This window comes from Rhinatrema bivittatum, chromosome 7, assembly GCF_901001135.1.
Source record: "Rhinatrema bivittatum chromosome 7, aRhiBiv1.1, whole genome shotgun sequence".
NCBI classification, from domain to species: domain Eukaryota; kingdom Metazoa; phylum Chordata; class Amphibia; order Gymnophiona; family Rhinatrematidae; genus Rhinatrema; species Rhinatrema bivittatum.
The window spans coordinates 112220486-112248196 of NC_042621.1; the positions used below are offsets into that span (position 1 = coordinate 112220486).

At 46.2% G+C, this 27711-nt stretch overlaps 1 protein-coding gene and 1 long non-coding RNA gene across 3 annotated transcripts in view; one reads left to right on the forward strand and one right to left on the reverse strand.

Annotated features, from left to right (window-relative positions):
• Window positions 1-27711, reverse strand: part of CDH23 (cadherin related 23) — a 1814588-nt gene that overhangs the window by 1550230 nt on the left and 236647 nt on the right. The window lies entirely within an intron of this gene.
• On the forward strand, window positions 14076-25263 carry LOC115095383. Of its 2 annotated transcripts, none has more exons than XR_003857755.1 (3): window positions 14076-14125; window positions 15013-15084; window positions 25113-25263. It is a non-coding gene; the product is annotated as an uncharacterized LOC115095383 (long non-coding RNA). The 2 variants fall into 2 exon arrangements; XR_003857756.1 differs by lacking the exon at window positions 14076-14125 and adding an exon at window positions 14146-14308.

Below are 27711 nucleotides of genomic sequence, written 5' to 3' on the forward strand. Positions count from 1 at the left end.
CTCAAACTTCCTGCTGCTCCGCCTTCTCCTTCTCTTGCTGATATTCTCTGAGAAGTACTCTCGGCAAGCTCTTCAGCCTGTGCTGGTTCCCTCAGAGTAATAGGGGGAAAGGAAGAAAGCCCTTGATCCACCGCCTCGTCGAAACTCCCACCCGGCTGAGACAAGCCTGCGACATCATCCGCAGGCGACTCTGCTTGCACGACGAGGCTTGGAGAGGTAGCCCTCGGCTGGTCCTGCGGCTCCGGCGGGGTCAATGAAATATCCCCAGGCGGCGACGGTTCTCCCACTCCGGTCCTGCCAGCGGGGCTCAAGACCCCCGTTTGAGGTAAGAGCGTCGCATATTGTAAGATGACACGCTGCCCGATTGGCAGTGTGGGCTCGGGTGGATAAACCCGCACTTTACCCTTCCTCTTATGAGGCATTACGAAGAAAGAAATTTTTCTTTGCAGAAAACAGGAAAAAAATCGGGAGCGTCTGAATGTGCGACTGATCAGGGAGCCATCTTGGATCTCTCTCCTAACATTTTTTTTCTTAAATTATTTTTTACTTTGGGACCTCCGACTTAATATCGCCATGATATTAAGTCGGAGGGCGTACAGAAAAGCAGTTTTTACTGCTTTTCTGTACACTTTCCTGGTGCTGGCAGAAATTAACGCCTACCTTTGGGTAGGCGATAATTTCTGAAAGTAAAATGTGCGGCTTGGCTGCACATTTTACTTAGTGATTCGCGCGGGAATAACTAATAGGGCCATCAACATGCATTTGCATGTTGCGGGTGCTATTAGTTTCGGGGAGGGGGGTGGTTTGGACGCACGTTTTCGACCTCTTACTGAATAAGGGGTAAAGCTAGCGCGTCAAAAACGCACGTCCAAACGCAGGTACTGTATCGGCCTGATTGAGAAGGTAAGTAATAAATTGTGTCAAGACAGGGCTGTCTGTAACCCAAAGCCCATTTCTTCTATGAAAATTTTAGCAACAAAATTAGGCATCCTCACACAAGTTATACTTTCTGAAATTAGACAAAACAAAGGTCTCGGGGTTGGATGACAATTTCTTACCTAGGCCACCCATAACTTCCCTTGAACTGGAGCATAATTACTGAATCACATACATTAACTCCAATAACAAAGGAATTATGGACAAGTATGACCAGACAGCTACAAAAGTTGTATTAAATCAACGAGAAACCCAACTAATGCTGGACAACAACAGAAACAGTTTCACTAGGTACATACAAAAGAAGAGTACATCATTGTGGTTTAAATGTTTTAATACAGACAAAAAACCCTCACAAAATTCTTTTGACCAGGGAGCTTGCAAACGCATTGGCAGTCATAGGGTTAATGTGGCCATATGTTGTAGCTGGCCATTTAATTTTAAACCACACCAGGTAGTGCACATTTGTCTATTAATGCGGTAACAAACAATACTATATTATTTACCAGAACAAAAACTAAAAAAAAGAAAACCTTGAAGCTTTAGCTGAAGACTAGTAAATGATTTCTCTATCAGAAATGCAACCAGTTAGAGAGCAGATGGGGCATGGCTAGTTTTCCCCACTGGTCACTGTTGCAGTTGGAAAACAGAGGGAATAGGTTGGGGGGGGGGGGGGGAGGGGGTGTCCAGCAGCTGTTTCCTATACTTATTCTCTTTCCAAAAGAACGCATTCAGCGCTGCTCAGTCATGCCAGCTTATTATCAGATTTTGTGCTACCTGAAAAAAAAAACACTGCTTCCCTCTCATGGCTTCTCTGACCTGCAGCTGATGTGCAATATGCATCTGATTATGGAGTTTTGGCAGCCTTCCTTTGCCAGTTGGATGGCTTAGGATATTCGGCAGGGCTCTATGTTGAGCAGAAGTCCAAGAAGCGTGTATGTTAAGAGTTCACCATCCAGCACTAGGCAAGTGGCCTTTCTGAGCTGAAACTGCTATCATTTTCTTTTTCCTAGTGAAAAGTGAGCATGCCCCCTTTAAAGACTACCCCAATTTATTCTGCTGCTTTTTATTTATTGATAAGCAAAATATCTAAACTCTTATCCTTCCAGGCGGCTAGAAGAGCCCTAATCTTAGCAATGGGAAAGAAAGACAGGAGGAACACAGCTGAATGGTTCCTGCACATACTTTCTTCTAAATAAATGTAAAATCTGCCATCATGCAGCATACCTAAAAATTGTAGATATTTATTTCAATTTCTATTGCAACCTATGTGCACCATTCTACAGATTTCTTAGAAATGTATGCTTTTTTAGTCATCTCTACTGTATTGCTCCATAGAGAATGAAAATTAAAAAAAAAAAAAAAAAAGATTATCCTGCCTTTAGAATAGTAACAAAAAGACATGGCTTTTCAGTCCAGCCTTCAAATTTTGAATTGTATTATAATTGATGACATTGGTGTTCTCAATGTATTAGTATTCCTTATATCCTGTTTTATTATATTGATTTGATTGAAATTTTTAGTTTGTTGAAGTTATTTATGTTTATATATTTGTTATGTTATATTAGCAGTATTTAGCATAATTTTATTATTTTATATTTGTCTTACTTGCTATTATATTCATGTTTTTTGTTGTTCGCTTCTTTGATCACAGAGTTGGAAAGGGGAGACTATAAAATTCACATTTTTTTAAGATAATGAAGAAAGTTACCCCGCACCTGAATTGCTACGCAAATGGGTTCCACTGCTCTCTTGCTCTCCCCATTACCCGCTATATAAGTGATGCACAAACACACCTGAAACTGTGCAGGTGCCAACCAGAGTGCAATGGCCTGTAGCTGTGGTAAATGCGCTCATCTGGGGCAGGTTGGCATTGAATGGCAGCCTGGGAGATGTGCAGGATGGACAGGCAGATGCATAGCTTTGTGTTGATCAGAGCACCACAGCCCATAGCTGCACTGTGTGTGCTCCTCTTGGGCGAGTTGTCGTTGTGTGATGGGTGGTGGTGTGCAGGATGGACAGGTAGATGCATGATTTTCCCAGTAAATGAATAACATAAAAGGGATCTGTAGTGAAAAATGTTTTGTTTGTTTTCATTTTATTTTCTTTGTTATAAAATGAAATCAAGCAAAATGACCAAAAAAAAATGGTGTCGGGCCTGGGTCCAGGCTCCAGGCTCCAAGCCTTGATTCCCACCCCACTCCACAAGTCCCCAAGCCTAGCCAGCAGCAAGAATCCCTGTTATCTGACCTGGCCCAGCTCTATTGTAACTCTGAAGATTTTATGCAAGACACCCTGGATAGCCAGCAGAGCTAGTGTAGCATTGCATTGTTGTCAGAGCAACTACTGCGAAGCTAGTAGCATAGCATTGGTCTGATAATGCAATGAATTTTGGCAATAAGGCTAACTAGTGTAACATTTTTAGAACTAGAGTCAAGCCATGGCAGCTAATGGGGATTTGCAGAAGGGAAGATCAATGGTTGACATGGGAAGGGGCTGGCCAGAGGCCCACGTCAGATTCTTGTGAATACAGATTGGATGGGAAGGGACTGGAAGGTTGGTAGGGGCAGGGGTGTAGCCAGAACTGAATCTTTCAGGGCCCTAAGGTTAACAAGCAGTTGGTGGGGGGGGGGGGGGGTGTTACTATACTAGTCCCTACCCCTTAACCCATCCTGGTCGAGCCAATGCTGGATGAGGCAAGGCTGGATTCAGGAATGCAGGAACCAGGTACAGGCAAGCAAAACCTGCTGCAAGGCAGGAGACCTATTGCTGAGGCGAGGCAATGCTGTGAGACCCTTGTTTGAATAGGCCGGTTGTCTTAATGTCATGAGGGTGCCACTCAGCAATTCATGCCATGGGGCCAAAATAATGCACACACGTGCCTAAAGAGGTTCTGGGACAGGAGCAGCATGGTGGTGTGTAGGGCCGCACTCAGCGGCATTAAGGAGGCAGCAGCATCCCAGCATCCTGGGCCGCTCTTGGCAGCATTGGGGTAAGTACAGTGGCTCAAGGGGCCATCCCACGAGCTGTGTTCCTGACACAAAATGGAAATAACTTAGCAAGATACAATATATACTGTATACAAAAACTTCAAACCAAGGTAATTTTTGTGCAAATCAAAAATTTAAATCAACAGCTACCAAATCATGGATATTAAACTTTTAGGATCATTATACATGCAACACCTTGGCCCTTTTTATGATTTGCCTCATATTGGTTCCTCAATATGCTTAGAGGGCCGTCGAATTATTATTTAATATTTTATAATTGCACAGGCTTCTTCAAAAGGGTCCATTTAAACCATTAGTTATCTACCATCTGTTGCTTCTACCGTCTCTCCCAACACGGGCCAATGTTTTGAAATGATTCTATATCATAAAAATAACTATGTTGACTTGGGTCTGTGTTTCAAAATGATTCCGCATTGGATTTCAAAGGACCCTTTTACAGAAGTAATAAGTAAAAACATAAATAAATACATTGAAATTGATTTAATATTTTACTCAGCCTTATGTGAACATCAAAGCAGCTTACATAGCATCAAAGGTCGTGTTTGTTAATTTTTTTGGAAAATTTAATAAAAACGTTTATACACAAATCAATATCCATGATTTGGTAGCTGTTGGTGTAAAGTTTTGAATTGCAGTTAAATTACACGGGGTTGAAATTTTTTGTATTTATGACAAATTTTCAACCATTATTGGACTTAATTGGATGTTGTTAGCAAGATACAAAACATGATGAACCGCAGCCTTGAAATGGACAAAACCAAATTTCCATGCCTGTGCTCTGCCTTCTCCTAACTTAGGCCGGGATTTTCTAACGACGCACAGCTCTATGAATCGTGCGGTGCAGGGGGGCGAAGTGGGGGGGCAGGCTTGCCATAGCCGGCAGCGATCGCACCTCCGCAGTGCGATCGTTGCCGGCTTTCGCACCCCATAGCGCCATCGTAAAAGATGGTGCTATTGGGCGCGAAATTGGAAGCGAAAAGGCTCCTTACCTTTTCGCCGTCCGCACTGTCTTCGCGGCATCTGCCCTGGTGCCGCCCCGACTCCTCCCCTTCCAGCGGCTACTCCCCCCCAACTTCTCCCCGATCTAGCTATCGCACTTGAAAAGGGACTTTTCGCGTGCACTTGCTTTAGAAAATAACCCCCTTAGTTTAACTGCCCACAAAGATGCCAGAGTACACTGTTCTATTATATGTTGAAGAAATTGCTTTCCACTTTTCCCAACAGTAAGCTTAAAACTGACGCACTGCTCTCCACCTGCTGGCTGGGGGTTAGGAGGAGGCAGAGCGAGGGAAGGAGTCAGCACTAGCCACAGGGTGTGGAGAAGGCCCTCACAGAGATGTTGCTAGGTATATAAAAGATTTGGAGCTTGAACCCAGAGCTGGCCATAGGTCAAGTGGTGGCCATTGCAGGGAGAGAAGGTCTCTTCCAAAGAACTGCAGACCCTTAGGCAAATAAGAAGCTTGCATACTTGTACCCATCTGTGCACAAGTTTATCAGTCTTCTTACTGCTTGTGCAGCAGTGCATGGACAAGAAAATAGGAGACAGCTCCGACAGCCCACACCAGCAAAGAGTGACAGCAGCACATATCTGGCACCGGATCCTTATCGTGTATAATGAAGAAATTACTTACCTGATAATTTCGTTTTCCTTAGTGCAGACAGATGGACTCAGGACCAATGGGTATAGTGTGCTCCTAATAGCAGATGGGAGACAGAGTCAGATTTCAATCTGACGTCACTCCCAGTACATATACCCCTGCAGGAAGCTTTGCTCTTCAGTATTCTCTTCGAAAAGCAATTGTGGATATATGTGTGTCTGGATAATTTGATTAACTTGATTAACGTGATTAACCTGAACTGGTTGATGTGGCTTGTAGCTGGAGACCGCCAGTGCACTCAACCGAGAAAAGCTGACACCCGGTAACTATGGGTGTCTTAATTAGAGGAAAGTGTGGCTTACCAGTGTTTATCTTGCTCTCGGGGATTGTCACCCGAGGTTCCGTGTTTGGAGGCAGCCGTGGGCAGGATACTGAGTCCATCTGTCTACACTAAGGAAAACGAAATTATCAGGTAAGTAATTTTTCCATTTCCTAGCGTGTAGCAGATGGACTCAGGACCAATGGATGTACAAAAGCTACTCCCGAACCGGGTGGGAGGCTGCCTGTGGCCCACTTAGTACTGCCCTTGCGAATGCTGTGCCCTCCTGAGCCTGGACATCCATGTGGTAGAACCTGGAGAAGGTGTGAATGGAGGACCACGTCGCCGCCCGACAGATCTCGGCGGGTGACAGCATCCTTCATTGTAATTTGACTGCCGAGAGATTATTTTATATTAAAGATATTTATTTTAAAAAGATTATAATCTTTCTATCCCAGGTATTACACAGAGTGCATCCAAAACATTCATAATTTATCAAGTAATGCATTTAAAACAATAATTTAACATCAAAACATATAAACCGTAACAAATAAGATAAAATAAAATACACAAATACAAATAAGACACTAACCATAACTCGCTAGCTTCATTGCCATTGCCCATAAAATCCAGCCTCACCAACTTCTGACTCTGGGTAAGGATGGTTGTACCAGACATCTGGATTATATACTGGATAAATTAGTTACCTGATAATTTCATTTTCCTTAGTGTAGACAGATGGACTCAGGACCAATGGGGATAGTGTGTTCCTGATAACAGTTGGAGATGGAGTCGGATTTCAATCTGATGTCAGCACCCGTATATACACCCGTGCAGGAAGCTCTGTTCTTCAGTATTCTCCTCGAAAAGTAATTGTGGATATATGTGTGTCTGGATAATTTGATTAACTTTGTTTAACTTGAATAACTTGATAAACTTGATTAACTTGATTAACTTGAACCGGTTGACTTGGACTATAGCTGGAGACCACCAGTGCCCTCAACCGAAAAACACTGACACCCGATAACTATGGGTGTCCTAGCTGAAGGGAAACATGGCTTACCCGTGCTTGTCTTGCTCTCGGGAATTGTCCCCGAGGTTTTCGTGTATTGTGGCAGCCGTGGGCGGGATACTGAGTCCATCTGTCTACACTAAGGAAAACGAAATTATCAGGTAAGTAATTTCTCCATTTCCTAGCGTGTAGCAGATGGACTCAGGACCAATGAGATGTACAAAAGCTACTCCCGAACCAGGTGGGAGGCTGTCTGTGGCCCACTTAGTACTGCCCTTGCGAATGCTGTGTCCTCCTGAGCCTGGACATCCAGGCAGTAGAACCTGGAGAAGGTATGAATGGAGGACCACGTCACCGCCCGACAGATCTCGGCAGGTGACAGCATCCTGGTTTCCACACAGGACACTGCCTGGGCTCTAGTGGAATGGGCCTTGACTTGTAGAGGCGGAGGCTTCCTTAATTACTTCTTTGATCCAGCAGGCTATGGTTGCCCACGAGGCTGCTTCTCCTTGTTTCTTCCCACTGTGAAGGACGAATAGGTGGTCCGTCTTTCATACGGATTCTGACCTTTCTAGGCATCAGACTAAGAGTCTGCCGACGTTAAGATGGCGAAGATGGCGAGATTCTTCTGAGTCCTTGTGCTCGTCTGGAGATGGCAGCAAGATGGTTTGGTTTAGATGGAAGTGAGAAACCACTTTTGGGAGGAAGGAGGGGACCGTGCATAGCTGTATGGATCCCAGTGTGTGAACCTGAGGAATGGTTCTCGGCAGGATAGTGCTTGAAGTTCTGAAATGCGATGGGCCGAACGTATTGCCACTAGGAATGCCATCTTCAAGGTTAGGAGTCATAGGGACAGACCTCGATTGGTCTGAAGGAGGCTCCCGCTAGGAAATCCAGTACTAGATTGAGGTTCCATAGGGGTACCAGCCACTTTAGGGGTGGTCGAATCTGCTTGACCCCTCTCAGGAAGCAGGAGACGTCCGGATGAGATGCTAGGCTGGTGCCTTCCACTTTGGCTCCGAAGTAGGCCAACACGGCCACCTGAACCTTGATGGAGTTGAGGGACAACCCCTTCTATAATCCGTCCTGTAGAAATTCCAGGATCATGGGAATTTTGATTGTCCGCGGAAGGATGTAGTGGTTTTCTCACCAAGCTTCGAATATTCTCCATGTTCGTATGTAGGTCAGTGATGTGGAGAACTTGTGAGCTCGGAGCAAGGTGTCAATCACCGCCCTCGAGTATCCGCTCTTCTTCAGGCGTGTCCTCTCAATGGCCAGACCGTGAGAGAGAATCGAGTTGGGTCTTCATGGAGGATCAGGACTTGCTGGAGCAGATCCCAGTGTGGAGGTAGAGGGAGAGGGCTCCCCATCACGAGTCTTCACATGTCTGTGTACCAGGCATTCTTGGCCAGTCCAGGGCCACTAGAAGTACTAGCCCCCTGTAGTGTTCTATCTTGCGGATGATCCCGCCTAGTAGGAGAGAAGGCGTATAGCAGGTCTTCCTGTGGCCAGGTCTGGATGAGGGCATCGATCCCTTGGGATTGTGGTTCTCGTCTGCGACTGATGAAGTTGGGGACTTGGGTGTTGGACCGGGTTGCCAGGAGATCCATGGCTAGGATTCCCCAGCGTTTTACTATCAACTGGAAGGCTGTGGTTGACAGCATCCACTCCCCTGGGTCTAGACTTTCTCTGCTGAGGTAGTCCGCAGTGACGTAATCTTTTCACGCAATGTGGGCGGCTGATATCTCTTGTAGGTTTGCTTCCGCCCACGCCTTTAGGGGATCTATTTCCAGGAACACTTGTCGGCTTCTGGTTCCTCTCTGGTGGTTGATGTACGCAACTGTCGTGGCGTTGTCTGACATGACTGACAGATTTGTCTGGGAGTCTGTGATTGAACTGTATGCAGGCTAGTCTGACCGCCCGGGCTTCCAGTCAGTTGATGACCCATCCCGACTCTTCCTTGTCCCATTGCCCCTGGGCCATCAGTTCCTGGCAGTGGGCTCCCCACCCTCATAGACTCGTGTCCGTGGTGAGAAAGGTCCAGGTCGGTGGGGACAGCCTTACTCCCTTGCTCAGATGGTCTTCTTGTAGCCACCACCGGAGATGGTTCCGCACCCCCTCCGGGAGCTGGAGGTGCACGGAGTAGTCCTGAAACATCGGGTTCCACCGTGACAGTAGGGAGCGCTGTAGCGGTCGCATGTGAGCTCTTGCCCATGGAACCACTTCCAGGGTTGATGTCATGAGGCCGAGGACTTGGAGGTAGTCCCATACTTTGGGGCGAAGACTTGTTAGCAGGTTTTGCAATTAGTTCATCAGTTTTCTTCTCCTTGTAGGAAGAAGAATGACCTTGTCTTGTCTGGTGTCGAACCGGACTCCCAGGTATTCTAGAGACTGGGAGGGCTGTAGACAGCTCTTGTTTGTGTTGACAACCCACCCAAGGTTCTCCAGTAGAGCCTTGACTCTGGTAGTTGCCTGATGACTTTCCTCTGGAGATTTTGCCCTGATCAGCCAAACTTCCAGATATGGGTGTACGAGGATTCCCTCTTTCCTCAGAGTCGCCGCTACTACCACCATAATTTTGGTGAACGTCCGAGGGGCTGTGGCGAGCCCAAAGGGTAGCGCCTGGACCTGGTAGTGGTGGTCCAGGATCGTGAAGTGCAGGAAGCGCTGATGCTCGTGATGGACCGAGATGTGCAGGTATGCTTCTGACAGGTCCAGAGATGTAAGGAATTCTCATGGCTGTATCGCCCTTATGACCAAGCGCAGGGTTTCCATGCGGAAGTGTGGTGCCCTCAGGTAGCGGTTGACCGACTTGAGGTCCAGGATGGGGCGGAACGTTCCCTCTTTCTTGGGGATGATAAAATAGATGGAATAGTGCCCAGTATTTTGTTGTTGTGTGGGCACCAGCGTTATGGCCTTTAGGGCGAGCAATTTGGCCAGTGTGGTTTCCACTGCCATCCTCTTGAGGGTGCATGGCAAGGAGATTTCACAAACTTGTCCAGAGGGATGTTGTGGAAGTCCAGATAGTATCCCTCTCGAATGATGGTTAGGACCCACTTGTCCGCTGTTATCTCGACCCATCTTTGGTAGAATAGGGCAAGCCTGCCCCCTACGGCTTCTTCCTGTGGATGGGTCAGCTGATTCTCATTGTGGGGTGTGGCTGGAGCCTGTGCCAGGGCCGGATCCCCTCTTGTTGTGTTTGTTCCGAAAGGACTGGCCCCTGCCTGCAGGGCGAGGGACTTGATATGTACTCTTGTAGGGTCTGAAATGCTATGATTTTCTGCCCTTAGGTAATCGGGGAAAGGGACGTTGGCTTCTTTTGTTCATGTCCTCAGGTAGTCGAGGTACTGGGGATTCACCCCATTTGTCAGCTAACTTCTCCAGTTCGCTTCCGAACAGGAGGGCTCCTTTAAAGGGCATTCTCGTGAGTTTCGTCTTGGAAGTCGCGTCAGCTGACCAACTTCTGAGCCAGAGTTGCCTTCTGGCTGCCACTACAGATGAGACGACCCTGGCTGAGGTACGTACCAGGTCAGAGGTCACATCCGTGAGGAAGGATACCACTGGTTCCAGTGCTTCAACAGGCGTGGTGGTGTTCCTGGTCATGGATAAGCAGGCGCGTGTTACCATGGCACAGCAGGCAGCAATCTGTAGTGACATAGCTGATACGTTGAATGACTAAGGTTGGATTCCATACGTCTGTCCTGGCCATCCTTGAGTGCCGCTCCTCCCTCAACTGGGATGGTAGTGCGCTTTGTGACCGCACCGACCATGACGTCCACTTTGGGAAATGCCAGGAGATCTTTGGGTGAGGGTTCCAGTGAATAGAGGGCTTCTAGGGCCCGTCCGCCTTTGAAACTGGCCTCCGGGGCATCCCATTCCAGATCGATCAGCTGTTGTATGGCTTGCAGCAGAGGGAAATGGCGGGAGGCCTGACGGAGCCCCTCTAGGAGAGGGTTCATCTTCGGTTCCCCTGTGGCACCAGTGCCCGGGATGGCGAGCTCCTTCAAGCTGTGAGCCACGAGGTATGATAGCTAGTCTTTGGAGCAAAAACACCTCATGGTTTGATAAGGTTCCATTCCTGGAGGGATTTCCCCTTCCTCCAGGGATTCTTGATCCTCATCTGAGGTATCCGTGTCCCCTAAGGTGAGGCTTTTGGCCGGTAGAGGCACGTCTCTGGGGGGCCTAGAGGGCCCTGGGAGGTTAGGGTCCTCTGGGGGAGGCTGTGGTTGTGTCATCAGTGGTGCCGGTTGCATGTGGACAAAGGTGTGAAGACCTTTAAAGAATTCTACCCAGGAAAAAGGATCCTGGGTTTAAATTGAAAGCCGCTGCGGCCCCAGGGAGCCCAGTTTGGGGGAGGCTCGCACTGGGGGTGGAGAGATCCAGTGTACTATTGGTGGATCCGGATTCCTGTACTGGCTGGGGATGGCCTTGACCTGGTTCTCCCAGAGCCTCCTCGCACTGTCGGCACAGGGCCGTGGCCTCTTCATGCGCAGCTCTTATGTGGCAGGCTGGGCAGAGGTCTTGTGCTTTGACCTTCTTGGCCGGTGGTGCCATGGTTTGTGCGCATAGGGTAGCAGAAACCCCGTATAATGCGCTCGCCGGGAAGCTTAGTTATGCGCTCCGGGTGCGTCAAAGGTGTGCGCGTAGGCCGGGATGCGCACTCACAAAGATGCGCACGCTGCTGTGCGTACGGACTGAACTTATGCACCCGGCACCATTGAGCGTGCAGCTGTGCACCCGTCAAAAGCCTGCTTGCTGAATTATCAAATCACTATTCGAGTTTCTGAAAGTTCCGCAGCTGCATTGTTTCTTTTTGTAAATTAGCAAGTGTAAAATATGCACACTAAAAGCATCTGTGCACTTTGCATCTGCAAGTCGTATGGGTGGTGTGGGAGGGGGAAAATAAAATGTATGTGCTGGTTTCCTCCCCCAACCTAAACACGCCTTCATCATCCTGCAGGTAAAATTACAAGTGCTCTGGGATCCATGCATACTTTCAGCTGCATGTGAGGAAGGCAATTTCAATGAGGCCATTTTACCAGGGTAAATCCCTTTGAATATTGCCCTGATAAGGTTTAGCAATCTTTTTCTCTTGTCTGAATTCTGAATTCTGAATTTTTTCCAGGTTTTTCTTTCCATTTTACTTTCCTTTTGTGTCTCCTCATTTCTCCATCTCTTTCACTTCCACCTCACTTGCTAACATATTCTCTCTCATCTCTATCTTCATCTTTTAGCAAGCCAAAGGCTCTTCACTACTTCCCATCTCATCCATCTTTCTCTGACAAGCAGCTTTCCACCTCCCCTCTCAATCTCTAGCCTCCCTCTCCCTGACTCCTGTGCCTTCTCTGCTCCCTCACTCTCAAACTCTTGCCTGCTTTTCCCAACGCTCTCTTGGTTCTCAACTATATTTAAACCCTCTATCTTCTATATGTCCCCTTTAGGTGAAACTCAATCTATCTCCCCCCCCCCCCCTTCAGTCCATTCCAACTTCCCCCGTTTCCTCTCAGTCTCTTTGCCCAATGCTCCCTCCAACCTCTCCCAGTGATCCCCCCCCCCCCCCCCCCCCCCCCCCCCCCCGGCATCACATAGCCTCCCTCCGTCTCACTCAGCAACCCCAAGTCTCACTCATTTTCCCTATCGTCGTCCCCCCCCCCGAGACTCGCTCATCCTCCCCCATCCTTACTTATCCTTCTTCAATGTGCTTCCCACTTCCGCCTCACTCATCCTCCCTCGTTGCCTTCCACCCCAAATCCTACCCAAAAGCCCTGCGGCTGACAGAGTATGTTGCAGGGCTTTTGAAGCAGAGCACGTGCACACTCGCTGCCTTTGGCAGTCCCAGTGCCACTCCGGTGTCTCCTCTGCCCGCAGCGTCTATGCTAGTTTTCAGGAGGTGGGATAGTGAATAGAGGCAGTGGCAGGACTACCACAAGCAAAGTGTCTGTGCGCACATTCAGCTTCAACCACCCCATGGTGCACACTCAGCCGCATTCTGCTGTTGCCAGCTCCAGGATTTTTACCTTATTTTTGGAGCCTTGCGTCCAACTCTAAGGCTTGTTAATTCAGGGCACTGGCAAACAGGCAAGGGCATAGACACATGTCTAGCGATTCCCCTGTCCTCACCCTCCTTTAACAAAATCAACAGCAAATAAGCATAATAAAATCAGGTCTCTGTTCATGATCTGCTGAAAACAGCTATTCGGCAGCCAGTTCCAGAGAACATTCATCATGACATAGGATAAAGTAAGCTTTCAATTCTCATTAAGGCATTCTAATCAGATCTAACTGAAAGATGTCAAACTATTTTATTCAACCAGGGATAACTGCTTTCTGGAGAGGGTAGATTCAAAAATCTGTTCCTTTAATTGGAGCAGAGAAACTTGGACATTTCTTAAGATTTTTAGAATCCAAAAAAACCTATCAGCACATGAGTAAAAAAAAAAAAATTGCTCCAGTTTCGGAGCAGTGTTTTCATCGCTTAAAACTATATGGGATATTTTCATCGTTAAGTCTGGAGCAATTTTTTTTTTTTTACATCACAGCAAAATTGTAATTCCATAGCTCTATAATGAGTCTTTCCCCATTTTGGTTTCCATTCTTCCTTTAAAACATAAGGGGGAAAGGCTCCAGGGCCCTGGAAGCATTCAAAACGTGTTTTTATTTTTTAATTGACTTATCATTTATATGTTAACATGTTCTGACGGTGCCTGACAGCAGATTTGCAAAATCAGCTTTGCACTATTCAGGGGAGATTTTTCATAATTCCGTCCACTTTTGTTTCCAATAGAAAAAAAAAATGTTTTCATCTGGTTACAATCTTTCTTGCATAAAACCCTTGTTTTGTGTGTGTAAGTGGTGTTTTTGTAAAGCAATCAGGGGCCAGTGCGCATAAAACTGTGCGTTTAAGTCGGTTTCGCATGCACGTCTTTATCTACCGGGGATAGGTGTTGGGAGGGATTTTAAAAGTCTGCGCCTAGGTTAGTCCTCGGCCAATGACCCAGAGCTTACATACGCGCATAAGCTGGCTTTGAAAACACTGGGTAAAGGCTGTGTGTGTACAGCAGGCTGTTGCTCTGCGTGCTGCCGGAGCGTTAGTTACGAGCTGGGGAGGGGCGTATAAGAATGTAAGGTCACTACGGTGGTGACGCTACCGTGGGACGCACGCTGAGCGCGGACACGCCGTATTCCCCGTTCCGTTCTCACTGCTCCCCATTAGTCCCTTCCGCCCTTCCCGCTGCAGCAGCTTTGGCAGGTGGGGCCGGGGACCTCAGCTGTGTCTGCTTATCTGTGTGTGCCCGCCGTGATCACACAGTAAATTGCTTGTTGATAAATGAGGCTATTTAAGGGCGAGTGATGCTGACATTACACTTATTAATGACATCGGTGTACTAAGACATTAGAAAGTGGCCCCGGCTGTTAGACAGGCTCTTCATTTGTGAGTAATGTGCAGCTCAATTACATGAATTCAACGTGACTGATAAAAAGCAAGGGGGAAAAAAGGGGGACTTTTAAACATAAGAGAGTCATATAGAGGAGGGGTTCAACTACTTAATCGTCAATTTAGGATTGAACTCACATTCCCTTTGCCCACTGACCTAAATCTTACGGTAACCTGAGAGAATCTTTTGCTTACTTTCTCAGGTGCACACCCCTCAGCCCCCTTGGTTGTGGCTACAGAATGGCTCTTAATTAGAAGAGACAATGAGCCAAACCCGTGCTTGGGGCTCCCTTTTCTTTGCAGCTCTGCTGACGCACTCCTGGGTCTCTCAGCAGAATCAGATGTCCAGGAACCTACAATTTCCTCCTCTTCCCCGTCCTTCTGATCTTTCCTCACCTCTCTTATCTTTCCTCTCTTCCCTCTCCCCACCTCTCATCATTCTTGATCCTCTCTCTCTCTCCTCCTCCCATCCTTGAGATGTCCTCTTCCTCCCCCCCCCCCCCCCAATTGATACCTGAGATCCGCAACTATAAAACTGCAAAAAGAGTAAAATACATTAGATGCAAAGCTAATTTAAAACTACTTTTAATTTTTATTATGAAAAATGATTTGATATGCAAAAATCAATCAAATTAGTGCAAATGTGCCACCGAATTTCAGACACTTTGCTGTAGAATTTTTTTATTTTTTTTTTTTTAAAGGCTTGCTGTGGAATCTACCCAAGATTGCTGCAGGAAAACAGTGACTGTGACCATAACTAGCAGAATAAGGAGGTAATAATTCCTCTGTACAGGTCATTGTAGACCTCATCGGAAGTATTGTGTCCAGTTCTGGAAGGCATATAGACATAGTAGAGGAGGGTCCAGAGAAAGGCAACCGAAATGGAGCATAGTCCAAAAGCCCTATGAGATGAGGCTAAAATCCTAAATATGTATGCATAGAGGAAAGAAGATACATGGGCAGGAATCCTGGAACGAGCTTAGGGGAGTAAACAGAAGAGAAGCCGGGTCTGGACACAGGGGACCTGATATTAAAAGCATGTTTAAAGCTGGATAGCCAGATAAGGAGGACTTATCTGGTTATCTAGTGGTCTCCTGAAAATCATAGAGCTGATCTAACAGCCGGATTTAACTTATCCGGCTAAGTAGCACCCTGACCGTGGCTATTCGATGGCATAGCCATGCCAGCGCTGAATATCGGGCCCAGGGTGACTGGGAAATGAAGGCACAGATGAAGGGAGGGCAAAGAGCATAGGACTTTCCAAGAGAGTAGATGGGGGAAGCAGATAAAGACTGTGGAGAGGAAAATTATTTTTGCTGGAATGATTGCATAGGGTAATGTGGGAGCTGGGGAGGCAAACAATTAAATTAACATACCTGGGAGATTAGGAAAGCAGAAGTGTAATTCCTGCACTATGATGGGAAAAGGAAGAGAGAAAATCACAAGGAGTCTGCATGTTGCAATGTAATTGTATAGAATCACAGATACTATGACTGAATCAGGAAAGGCAACACCAGGACCTGCCACTCTGGGCCTAGTGTGTCTAGAATTTCCAGTCTTCCTCCCAGTAGGTAAAATAGGTTTAAAATTCCCAGCATGCATTTGGATAGGTATTAAACATGGCTGGAACAAAATATACAGATGTTCATCGTCAGGTCACCCTAGCATCAAGTGGTAACATCTTTAGACCAAAGGTCCCCAAACTTTTCAAGGGAAGAGCCACATAAGAAATTTCAAATCATCAGGAGGGCTAGGGGAGGGCTTGGTCCCCTTGGAATTTCCTGAGCAGGGGGAGATGTGTCTGTGGTGCTTGAAATTATAGGTAACCCATTGGTTGATTTGAAATACTGGGACAGTGTTCCCAGCAGTTTGGCAGATAACCTGCCAGTAATATTATTTCTAGATTTCTCAGAAGCTTGCAACCCTGCCACATCCCTGAGAATCCTTTCCCCTGGGTCTGCCCCCTCTGAGGTGTGTGTGTGCGTGTATGTGTAGCATATCCCCTTCACTCTTCACCTTCTCTCATCCCATCCATTCCCTTCCCCTCCCCTCCCCTCTCCCTCCCCTCTCCCTTCCCTTTAACCTTACTCTCCTCCTTCTCACTTATAGAAACATAGAAATGACGGTAGAAAAAGACCAATCGGCCCATCTAGTCTGCCCAGCAAGCTCCCACACTTATTTTCCCATACTTATCTGTTTCACCAACTACCAACTTCAGGGCTCTTGTTGGTAACTGATTCAAATTTCCTGCCATCCCCTGCCATTGATGCAGAGAGTAATGTTGGAGTTGCATCAAAGGTGAGCATAAGGCGTATGGTTAAGGGTTGTAACCGCCGCATCAAGCAAGTTACCCCGATGCTTGTTTACCCAGATTGCACAGATCTATGCCTTGTTGGATGATGTCTGAATGTAAATCCTGTTTTCCTCACTTCCCCCTACCGTTGAAGCAGATAGCAACGATGTATATGCTTTCAAAGTGATGTATCAGGCTTAATTGGTTTAGGTTAGTAACCGATGTAATAAGCAAGCTACCCCCATGTTTATTTGTTCACCCAGATTGTGAAGTTCAGTCCTTTCTGGTTGTTATCTGAATGCAAATCCTCTTTTCCACATTTCCCTTTGCCGTTGAAGCAGAGAGCAATGTTGGGGTTGCATTAACCATGCAAGGGATTTTTTTTGAGTAAGGGTAGTAATCACCAGGTAGTAGTTAACATTCCAGCAAGCCACCCCCATGGCTCTACTCTTCATTCCCAGCTTCTAGCCTTTATGGATCCACAGTGTTTATCCCACGCTGCTTTGAAATCTTTCACAGTTTTAGTCTTCACCACTTCCTCTGGAAGGGCATTCCAGGCATCCATCACCCTCTCCGTGAAGAAATACTTTCTGACATTGGTTCTGAGTCTTCCTCCCTGGAGCTTCAAATCATGACCCCTAGTTCTACTGATTTCTTACCATTGTAAAAGGTTTGTTGTTGACTTATTCCCCTACTCCCCTGCCATTTCTTCTCTCATGCTCCTCTCTCTGTCCCCTTCCCTTCCATCCCTCTTCCCTTCCATCACTCCTCCCCTCCTTTCATTCACTCCCTTCTCTCATCCCTCTCCCCTCCCTTTCCTCTTATTCCCTCCCCCCGCTTTCTTCCCTTCCTCTCTCCCTCCTCCTTCACTCATCACTGCTCTTAATGGTGGGGCCTGGCCTCCCCACCCATGGCATCATTCATTGGGCAGGATCCTCCCTCAAGTGGTTTTGTTTATACAAAGACCGTCCCACTGTTTTTGGTGGGCAGTGTCCTTTCAAACCGCTACGTGAGCGCCCAATAGGGAATATATGTCGGCCCGCCCCCAGGGACGTGGCTATTTTATAACTTGTGTGCATATATGCACGCATGTCATAAAATAGCCTGGCCACGCATATGTGAGCACCAAATTTTATCTGGGCAAGCACATGGACATGCAAATCCCGCTAATACCGCGTAAGTTGGGTTTTTGGTTTTGTTTTTTTAAAGAGTTGCTCGCCCACGTCATTCCCAGTTTACCAGTTCGCCCACCAGTTCATCCAGTTAACAGCTAGGTCCTCCACCCCACCCCTCGCCCCTGGTTTGATGGCCTACATTCCCCCGAGTTACCCCAGACTTTTTTAAACTCCTCAGAAATGGCTTGATCCTTTTATTTTATGATTTGCACAGCATCACTAGCAAAAGTAAAGTTATGTGACAGGGGACCTCGGCGTGCGCATCTCCTGGTCAGGCCCCGAAACACCCAGGCCCACGTTCCATCCCCTTTTTAGATGTGCACGTCACAGCTAGAGCCGGTGCAAGTGTATTGGGCACCCTAGGCGAACCTTGCGCTGCTGCCCCCCCCCCCGTGATTCGGCACCAACTGTGTGCTTCTCAGGGTGCCAAGCCGTAGGGAGCGCCGAAGAGCAGCCACGTGGCCCTGAGAGGCACACAGGCTCTATTTCTCTTTGCTGCGAGCGGGATAGGCCCCGCTTGCGGCACCACGTTGCTGCTCTTCGGCGCCCCCTATGGCTCGGTGCCCTAGGCCATGCTCACATGTGTGACACACTGCTCATTACAATTCACGGCGGAAATAAAAAGTAAAGGTCCGGTAATTATTTTTATTGTTTAAAATGACACAAGGAAAAGATACGTATTCTGTCTGAACAGAAATTGCATAAATAGTAAACATCCCACACCAAAACAGCACCAATTTCCAGCACTTAACAGTAACCACCTTACCTAAGAAAAAGCAACACTGAAAATATTACACCAGGCCTTAAGACACCAATACACCTCCTATTAGGAAAACGGATCAAGTCAGGCTGCTATAGAACCCTACACAGAAACTACACGCCAGCAGAAAACTTCACCTGAATCACATGTGCTGACCCTCACCTAACAAAGAATAAAGAGACCAAAATGCATAACTAGAAGCATGCAGACAAAAACTGAATTGGAAACTGCAACAAGCCAGAGTCTCTGTATGCAGTGTAACAAAGGAAAAAAAGAAACGTCACCCATCCTTATAAAACAAATCAAGAAATATAAAATCAATAGCAGTAAAACCATAGTAACAAAAAGAACAGATTATTTCAAAACAGCTGATGACTGGAATATCCAATAATTAAAAACTCATATAAAAAATTTCAAGATACCAATAAAATATTTCAAAATAGCAGACACAAAGGCCCAATAATGAAAAAGAATAAGGATACAAAAATGCTTTTGCTCTGCATACCTAAGAATGTTTGATATCCAGGTCTCCTGAGATTGTTTTGAATTAGCAGGAGGAGGGGTGGTTTGCTTGAAACTTTCTCCTCTCTCTTAGTCACATACCAGCGCTCTCTCTCACATTGGCTCTCAATTACACACCTATACACACATGCTCTCAGCCACTCACATATACACATGCTTTTTCTCTCACTTATATAGGCTCTTAATTACACATTTACACACATGCTGTCTATCTTTTCAGGCTTACACACACAGGCTTTCAATCACACACATACATGCTGTCTTTTTCTCTCACACACAGACTCTCATTCACATGCTTACAAACATGCGCTCTCTCTCTCTCTCATTTACACACAGGCTCTCAATCACATATTCACATGCTCCCTCACCTAAACCAGCTCTCAATCACACACAGACTCACATGCTCTGTTTCTCTCATTTACACACAGGCTTCTCAATCACATACTCACATGCTCCCTCACCTAAACCAGCTCTTAATCACACACAAACACACAAGCTCTCTCTCTTACTTATATACACACAGGCTCTTAATCATACATACACATGATCTCTCACACACACAAAGGATCTCAATCATACACACATACTCTTTCACACAAACAGGTTTTCAATCACAAACTTACACATACAGGTTCCCAATTGTAAACTTACATTCATACTCTCTCTCTCATAGGCAGGTTCTCAATCACAGACATCCGATCTTTCACATATACAGGCTCTCAATCATTCACATACATGCTATCTCACACACACACAGGATCTCAAACACGCATGCTTGCTTGCTCATTCACTCTCTCTCCTTTCCTCCCTCCCCGGATCTAGCGGCAGCAGCAGCCTCCTCCCAACCCTAACCTCCTTCATTTTCAGCCCTCGCGCGGAGAAAGGAGCCCCATGGGCCGCGGGGGTTGACGTTCTTCTTCATTTTTCTCTGAGCCGCGCTGTTCATTCCTCCGGCCGCGTCTCTCTTCTGTTCTTCGGGCCGATGCTGACCAAACTCGCATGGTCTCTTCTTCCCACGCACGCACCCGCTGCTCACCACTTCCTCTTCCGGGCCGCGGGGGGGGAGGGCGGGAAGAAGAGACCATGCCAGTGCCGCCACCTGATTTGCCGCGTTCCGCCCGGGCTGACAGCATTTTAAGCCCAGGCAGAGGAGGACCGGGGAGCAGCTGGGTCAGCGGGGGACCAGGAAGTGTGGCAACACACCTGCGTGTTCTTGGCGACACACCGGTTGAGAAACACTGCCCTAGGCAACTGCCGAAGTTCGCCTAATGGATGCGCCGGCCCTGGTCACAGCATTTACGCGTGCATCTGATGCACCAATTTTTAATATAAGGTCGGTGAGTGCAAGCCTGACTTATTTGCGTGCCCCCTGACTGATGTACACGCTGAGCTTTTAAAATTCACCTTCAAGTTTTTTTTTTCCTCAACTGAAGTTTTAAATCAAAAGTATGCCTTTTTTAGAATTATATTCCCAAGTTGACAAAAACAAAGAATAGCTTAGACTTGTGGTATTTAGTCTCATCCAATCTGTTCACAAGATGATACAATTTAATAAAAAAAAAGAAAAAAAAAAAAGATAAAGCTGAATGCTAAAAAAACCAGCTTGCAATAAAACCTTCACTGCAGGGCCTGGAGTGTCAGTACTGGCTGGGATCTGCTCCCAGCAGTAGGCTTGTAAGGAAAGGGGTCAGCTCAGCCTGTGCCCACAGGATTACAAACACTGCACCGACATGTGCCCCTCAGCCACTCCCAGCCTGAATCACTGTAGGAGTGTTGACCAGGAAACTTCCAAGATAACTGCAGCTGGTTTCAGTACAAATTTTTTTTTTTGACCAGGAACAAATCTGGCCCATGAAATGCCTCTGAAAAGCATGAAATCAAAGATCAACAGAAAGTCAGTTTTAAGAAACAGAAAGATTATAGTCGTGTTCTCTGGAAATAAGTCTTCATATTTTTAACCCCATGTGAACCACCTCCCCTAACCTAGGACTAAGACAAACACTTATAAGAAAAGAAAAATCAATGAACTCGTGTTTGCAGCTCCTCAGTGGCAAATTCAACGTGTTCTACTGATGCTGCTACAAGCACTCTCCAACAATACTGCTTGACACAAAGGACTCCCCTGTGACATATGGCTGAGTAAGGCTTAACAAGCAGTCTATGGCAGAGCCCCGGCTCCACTAGCAAGTCAAACACACAATACATTGGATGCAGTAATCTGGGCACTAAGAAAAACTGTGCTTTTTTTCAGTGCACATTTTTAGCATCTAGTTTTTGTTTTTTTTTAAACTCCTGATGCAGTAAGCTAATATTATGTTAATACATTGGGAAGTAAAAAAATACACTTAACTTTAAATGTGCGTACGGCACAGGCTGAAATCTTATTTTAACTTGAAGTGAGGAGGCATCCCTGATAGGCCACTGCCACCACTACTTATACTAATAAATCAGAATTATTGTGCTTAATGCCCTCATTTGCATGGCATTTCCATGCAAGGGGGCACTAAGCAGTACTCCCGGTTAGGAACATACATTTTCTATGTGCAAAGCTCCTTGCTGCATCGGCAGTACGTTTTGAGCCCAGAAAAATCCACGTTCAAAAAGCACATAGAATGAGGGGTTCAACTGAATGCACCTTTCTGCATCAGCCTGCAAGTTTGGCAATTGAATCTCAGTCAACCTCAGGGTCGGAGAGAGCAGGAATTAGGCCCCGTGCCAGCTAAGAAAAGTAGGCCCCTATGTAAGGTTCTGATGTGATACTTAATAAGAGAAATATTTTTCTAAATTTCCCAAATAATTTTTATTTATTTAAGAAGGCTTTACGAGCTTTTTTGTTAGCAAAATCTTCAATTACAATTGAAATTTTTATTTATAGATGTTAGAAATAGATATATTTAGCTTTTTTTTTTTTTAATTTTTCCCAATAAAAGTAGGCCTCTTGAACATTGTAGGCCCTAGCCAAATGGCCATGCTAGCATCCCCACTCTCCTGGAGTGGTCAACCTATCAAATCAGCATTTACCTCTCCTAGGAACCCTCATCTCAAACACACAGTTAAGTAGCATAGTCACACCTCAAGGTTCCATCCATCCTTTTGTCCATAAACACAGGGCCAGTGCTAGATTTTTTGCTGGCCTGTGTGAACAATTACTGCACTGCCCCTGCCTGTTCATTCATTCTCTGTCCTGGGCCCACCAAATAAAAGCCCAACTCCCTTCAGTGTTGTAACCTCGACTGGAGTTGTGGACCCTTGGCCTGAGTTGGGATTGACGCCACCTGGGAGGAAGACCAACCACAGGTTCCCAACGTCAGGAGGCGAGGCTGACAGGCGCCTGAGGCTTCACCACTACCATTCCCATTCCCCGCAGGTTGAGCCATTGGGTTCCAGGGGCCAGCTGGACTTAGGTGGGCCCCTGTGATGAGGCTCTGAAGGAGGATCCGAGTCCTGGCTGGCAGCGAGCACGAGATGGGAGGTCCGGTCCGAGGGTCCAAGGCAGGCGGCAAGCAAGAAGCGTGAGATCCAATCCGAAGTCTGGGGCAGGCAGCGAGCAAGAAGCGTGAGGTCCAGTCTGAAGTCAAGCCAGGAGAATCCATCTGAAGGAGAAGGGCAGGAGCAGGAGCAAGAACCAGGCTGGAAGGCAGGAACAGGGACTTGGAACACAGGAACTGGAACATGGAAGACAGGAACAGGGTCTGGAACAACAGGAACGCAGGAACAAACGCAGCACCACAATGCAGCACGGCAGACTTGTTGCCAAGTCGCCAGGGGAGTGTCTGCTGCAGGTTTTTATAGGGCAGTGCCCTGGTGTTGAAAGGAAGGGCCGGTGGCGACTTCCTGCTGCGGGTCCTTTAAACCTTTAGCAGAGGCGCGTGCGCCTAGAGGAGGAAGTAGCTGGGGGCAGCGCCGGCGGCATCCTGCAGGCCGGAGGCCCCGCGCTGGTGTCAGCAGCGACGGAGGCCCTCTGGCCTCGGGGAACGGCGCGGGATGAGGGACCAGCCCGGGGGGTAAGTGTAACACTTCAGTGAGACAAACTTTAAAAACTGACCCCCCCTCCCCCCCATACCAAAGGCAGGTGCAAGGGTATTAGGTGCTCCAGGTGAATCTTATAGCCTTACACAATGCACCCCCCTCCTCCTCCCCATTCCACACACACACTTAAGAGTTATTCATTTATATTTTTATGAAAAATATCAAAGTACAGTATTCTGAGGTAAAAATATCACTTACATTATATTTACATGCACTGCTGTGATGTCAACCAGAAATTACTGCAAAAAATACACTTGGAACCCATATGATATTAGGCCTATAGTGATGTGTGTTGGGTGTGAGCTTGACCCTCTGAAAGCCCAAATACACTTCCTAATAGGAAAATGCCTCACCTCAGTCACACATGCAGAACATAAACAGACCCTCACCAAATATAGAATAGAGCAACCATAAAGTAGAAATACAAACGAGCAGACAAAAACTGAACTAGAAACCACAAGAAGCCAGACTCTATGCAGTGCAACAATGAAAAAACACACTATTCCTCAAACAATAAAATCAATAAATAAAATAAATACATAATACTAAAAACATATTACTAATATTATTTCAAAACAATATATGGCAAGGTGTGTGTGTGAGCAGTGCAGGGACACGTGGGTAGAAGGATGCAGGAATGTGTGTGGTTCATATGGGGTGTGTGTGAATGGCAGGTGAATGGGGTTGTATGGGGAGTTTAAGTGGCTGTGTGGGTATGAATATAAGAGTCTAAGTATGTGTGGGGGTATACGTATGAGTGTGGATGTGCTTAAGGTGGTTGGATATACGAGAGTATGGGCTGTTAGTTTGTGTGTTGTGCATGAGAGTAAGGAGATATGTGAGTGGTAAGTATGGGCAAGGATATATATGTGTGTGTGTGGCAGAAGATGGGGAGTTGGGATGCATGTGTAGGGATATGTGGCTGTAGGTTTTTGTGAGCATGTGTGGAGATCTGGAAGGGTTGTGTTTGTGAGGATGTCTTGGTGCAGGAGTGTGTGAATTGTGGGTTTGTATGGGAAATGGGGGATTTGTGATGGGGTCTGGGTTTGTGAAGGGGGTTTGCATGTATGAGAGAAGTATACATTTTTGTGGAAGGTTGTGTGTGTAAGACTGTAGATGTTTTGGGTGTGTAGGAAAATATGGGGTATGTGGGGGAATAGCTGGGGAGTAGGGGCAGGTGGATTGAGGAATTTAGAGGTGGTGGTGTTTATGGACTGGTGTGTGTCTGTGGGTGACAGCTGAGGGGTGTGTGTGTGTGTGTTTATGTGAGGGGGTGTTGTCATGGGTGTGGGGGACATGTGTGTGAGAGTGTAGAACTATTAGAGGGATATTAGGTGGTGTGTAGTGGGTGTGTACATGTGGGTGTGTCAGTGTCTTCATGATCCTTGCCAAATCCCCTTCCCCTACAATACTTGTTGACTCTTGGTCTTGCCCTGGCCATCTGATGTTTTACACAATCCTTACCATATCCACCCAATTATCTTTAATGGTTTCATGCCCTCTTGACATTTAGTTGAAACTCCAATCCCTTATGGTTCTTAGATTATTGGTCTCATCCGGTATTTAGCCTTTGATGGATTATACCACAGCAAAAGACATCAGATCTCTTTCAGAGATTTCTTCTGGCTTCTCCCTGCCTAGGGTTTTCTACCAATTGGATTGGTGCCCGTTGCCCCTCATTTGGAACTCGGGGTGCTCGTGCCACTCTGGGTTGTTGCTTTGTACCTCTCAGAAGGCTCTGGGGACTTCATGCCACTTTTTGCTGCTTTGATCCTCTCCTGGTGCCTTGGGGAGATTTCTGCCTCTTTTGGTGTTTTGTTCTCTCTTCATGGTGTCTTGAGCTGTTCATGCCACACTTGGTGCTACTTTGCCCCTCTCAGCAGCCTTGGGGGATTCATGACACTACTGTTGGTCCCCTCTGCCCCACTTTTGCAGCCTTGGGGTTATCTGGCTGCTGTTTTGCTTTTCTGAGGTTCCTTGGAGATTTCCTGACTATGACGGTACTGTTTTGCCCCATTGCAGGTCCTTGGATTCTTCAAGCCACTTTTGGTGTCATGTTGGCAGTTGATGCATTGGAATGCTTTCATCCTTCTGATAATGTCTACCCACCAGTTTCGTTAGAAATGATTAGAAAAGCCCAATTTGGAAGCCCAAAATAGTTGTGTTTCTTCCCCCATTGACTATAATGGCAAATCTCTGAATGAATAAAATTAATAAATAATGTTTTTGTTTGAACTGAATTAAATGAATGACTGTGACCTATGAAATGAATGAAAGAACCAAAACATTTTTTGACTCTCCACGTCCCTACTCTAGATCCAGTCCTCACCATGAGTAAGAGGTAATGGTGATTGCGCTGCTTGACAATAATGATAATTAGAGATGTGAATCGGTACCGGACTCCTTTCCGGTATCGGGTTCATAGTAAAACCGTGGGAAATCTTCATTCACGGTTTCAAACGCTTTTTCTTTCGGCTGTCCGGAGCCGGGAAAAAAAAACCCACCCCGACCCTTTAAATCTCATTATTTAGAATCCCTCACCCTCCCGACCTCCCCAAAACTTTTCTAAAGTGCCTGGTGGTCCAGCAAGGGTCCCAGGAGCGATCTCCCGCTCTCGCGCCATCAGCTGCCAGTAAACAAAATGGCACCGATGGCCCTTTGCCCTTACCATGTGACAGGGGCTATCGGTGCCATTGGCTGGCCCTGTCACATGGTAGGAGCAATGGACAGCCGGCGCCATCATCCGTCAGAAAAACGATTCACATCCCTAATGATCATAACCTAATCAAATTTAATAAAATCACTGAAGAGAGGCCACAAGGAGGGCAATATTCAGCGCTACTTAGCCAGATAAGGTCAGACTTATCCAACTAAGAAGCAGCGGCTGAATGTACCACTTAGCCAGATAATTAGTTAACCAGCTAAATAGTAGCCCGCTAAGTGGCAGATGGGATGAGGGCATTCCAGGGAGGAGAGTCTTAGCCAGAGTCTGGTCAGCCCATAGGGCTGTCCTAAAGTTAGCCATGTATACTTTTCTGGCTACCTTTAAAATAGCCACGTATATTCAGCGGCACAGCTGTGCTGCTGAATATATGGGCTAAGTTAGCTGGATAAGTTCATCCAGCTAACTAGCTGAACTGCACAGCCACTGAACATGGACCTCATGGAAAACTACCATAGTAACATTTAACTTTAAACAAGGAGACCATGGTAAAGTGAGGAATTTAGTTAGAATAAAAGGAGAGGTTGCAGAAGTTAAAAGTTTGCATGAGGCATAGATGCTGTTTTTCTTAAGATGTTTGAAGGTTTGGGGGAGGGGGAGGGAAGTGGCAGACTCTGGCAGCACCATGGGATTTAGTGCTTGTGTGGGGGGGAGGGGAGGGAGAGGGCAGTAACAAGGCCACTTTTATTTATTTTTTTAAACTGCAGCACCATTTAACCGGCTATATTCCTTTGGTTAAGGTCTAAAATTTTATCTGACATGGAGTAGCAGTTACAACTCTTAACAAAATGCATGGGGGTAACCTGCATGAAGCGGCAGTTAATACCATAAGCAAATTGCTGGGCAGACTAGATGGATCATTTGGTCTTTATCTGCAGTCATTACTGTCTTATAAACTTAGACCCATCCTAGAATGCCTCTTTTTATCCAGCTACATTTTAGCCAAATAATGACTTATCTGTCTAAAATCTAGCTGGATAAGTAGCCCAATATTATAAACCTTGCCATTTAGCTACCAAGTTATCCAGCTAAATGGTTTGAATACTGACTCCATTGTACCTATGGATGGACAGACAGATGGAAAGCAATCTCTTATATAATTCTTTCCATCATTCCATATGCTGAAGACATAAAAAGGAGAAGCAACAACCCCCCCTACAGGATGGAACAACTGCTTTTAGTTGGTTAAAAGTCCCTTTTTAACAAAACAGGATCACAACCCTAAAATAACATAATGACCTTCAAGAGGCTTGAGTTAAGATCTAACCCTGAAGAACTGTCCATACTTGAGACTGCATCAACATCTAAACAACAAAATGGTTGAAATTTATGAAAATAAATCCACGTCACAGCTCTGTATATCTCCTCATTGGAGTTTGACCTTAGATGGGTCACCAACATAGCCACAACCTTGACATTATGGGACATGAAACGTCCCTTCAAGGTCAAACCAGTTTGGTTATAAATGAAGGATATATAGTGCAATCTGCTATCCAATTAGACAGTGTTCTCTTTGAAATGGCCATCCCAGGCTTATTTGGGCAATAGGAAAGAAAAAGCTGAGTGGACTTTCTAAGGTATTTAGTCACTCCAGATAGAAGGCAACAGCTCTCTTTTAATCCAAAGTTTATAGAATTTGTTTACCTTTGCTGGCATGTGGCCTTGGAAAAAAAGTTGAAAGGACGATTGACTGATTAAGGTAGAAGTCCAATACAAACTTAGGAGCTTATTTACTAAAGGTTTTCTCTCATTGTGTGTCTATGGGAAAAATGTTTAGTAAATGACCCCCTTAGGTTCAAACTTAGTATGTACCTTCAGCACTACCCTGTTATGAAGGAATTTAGTATAAGGTGGAAAAATTACAAGATCCTGAAACTCTGCAACTCTACAAACTGAAGT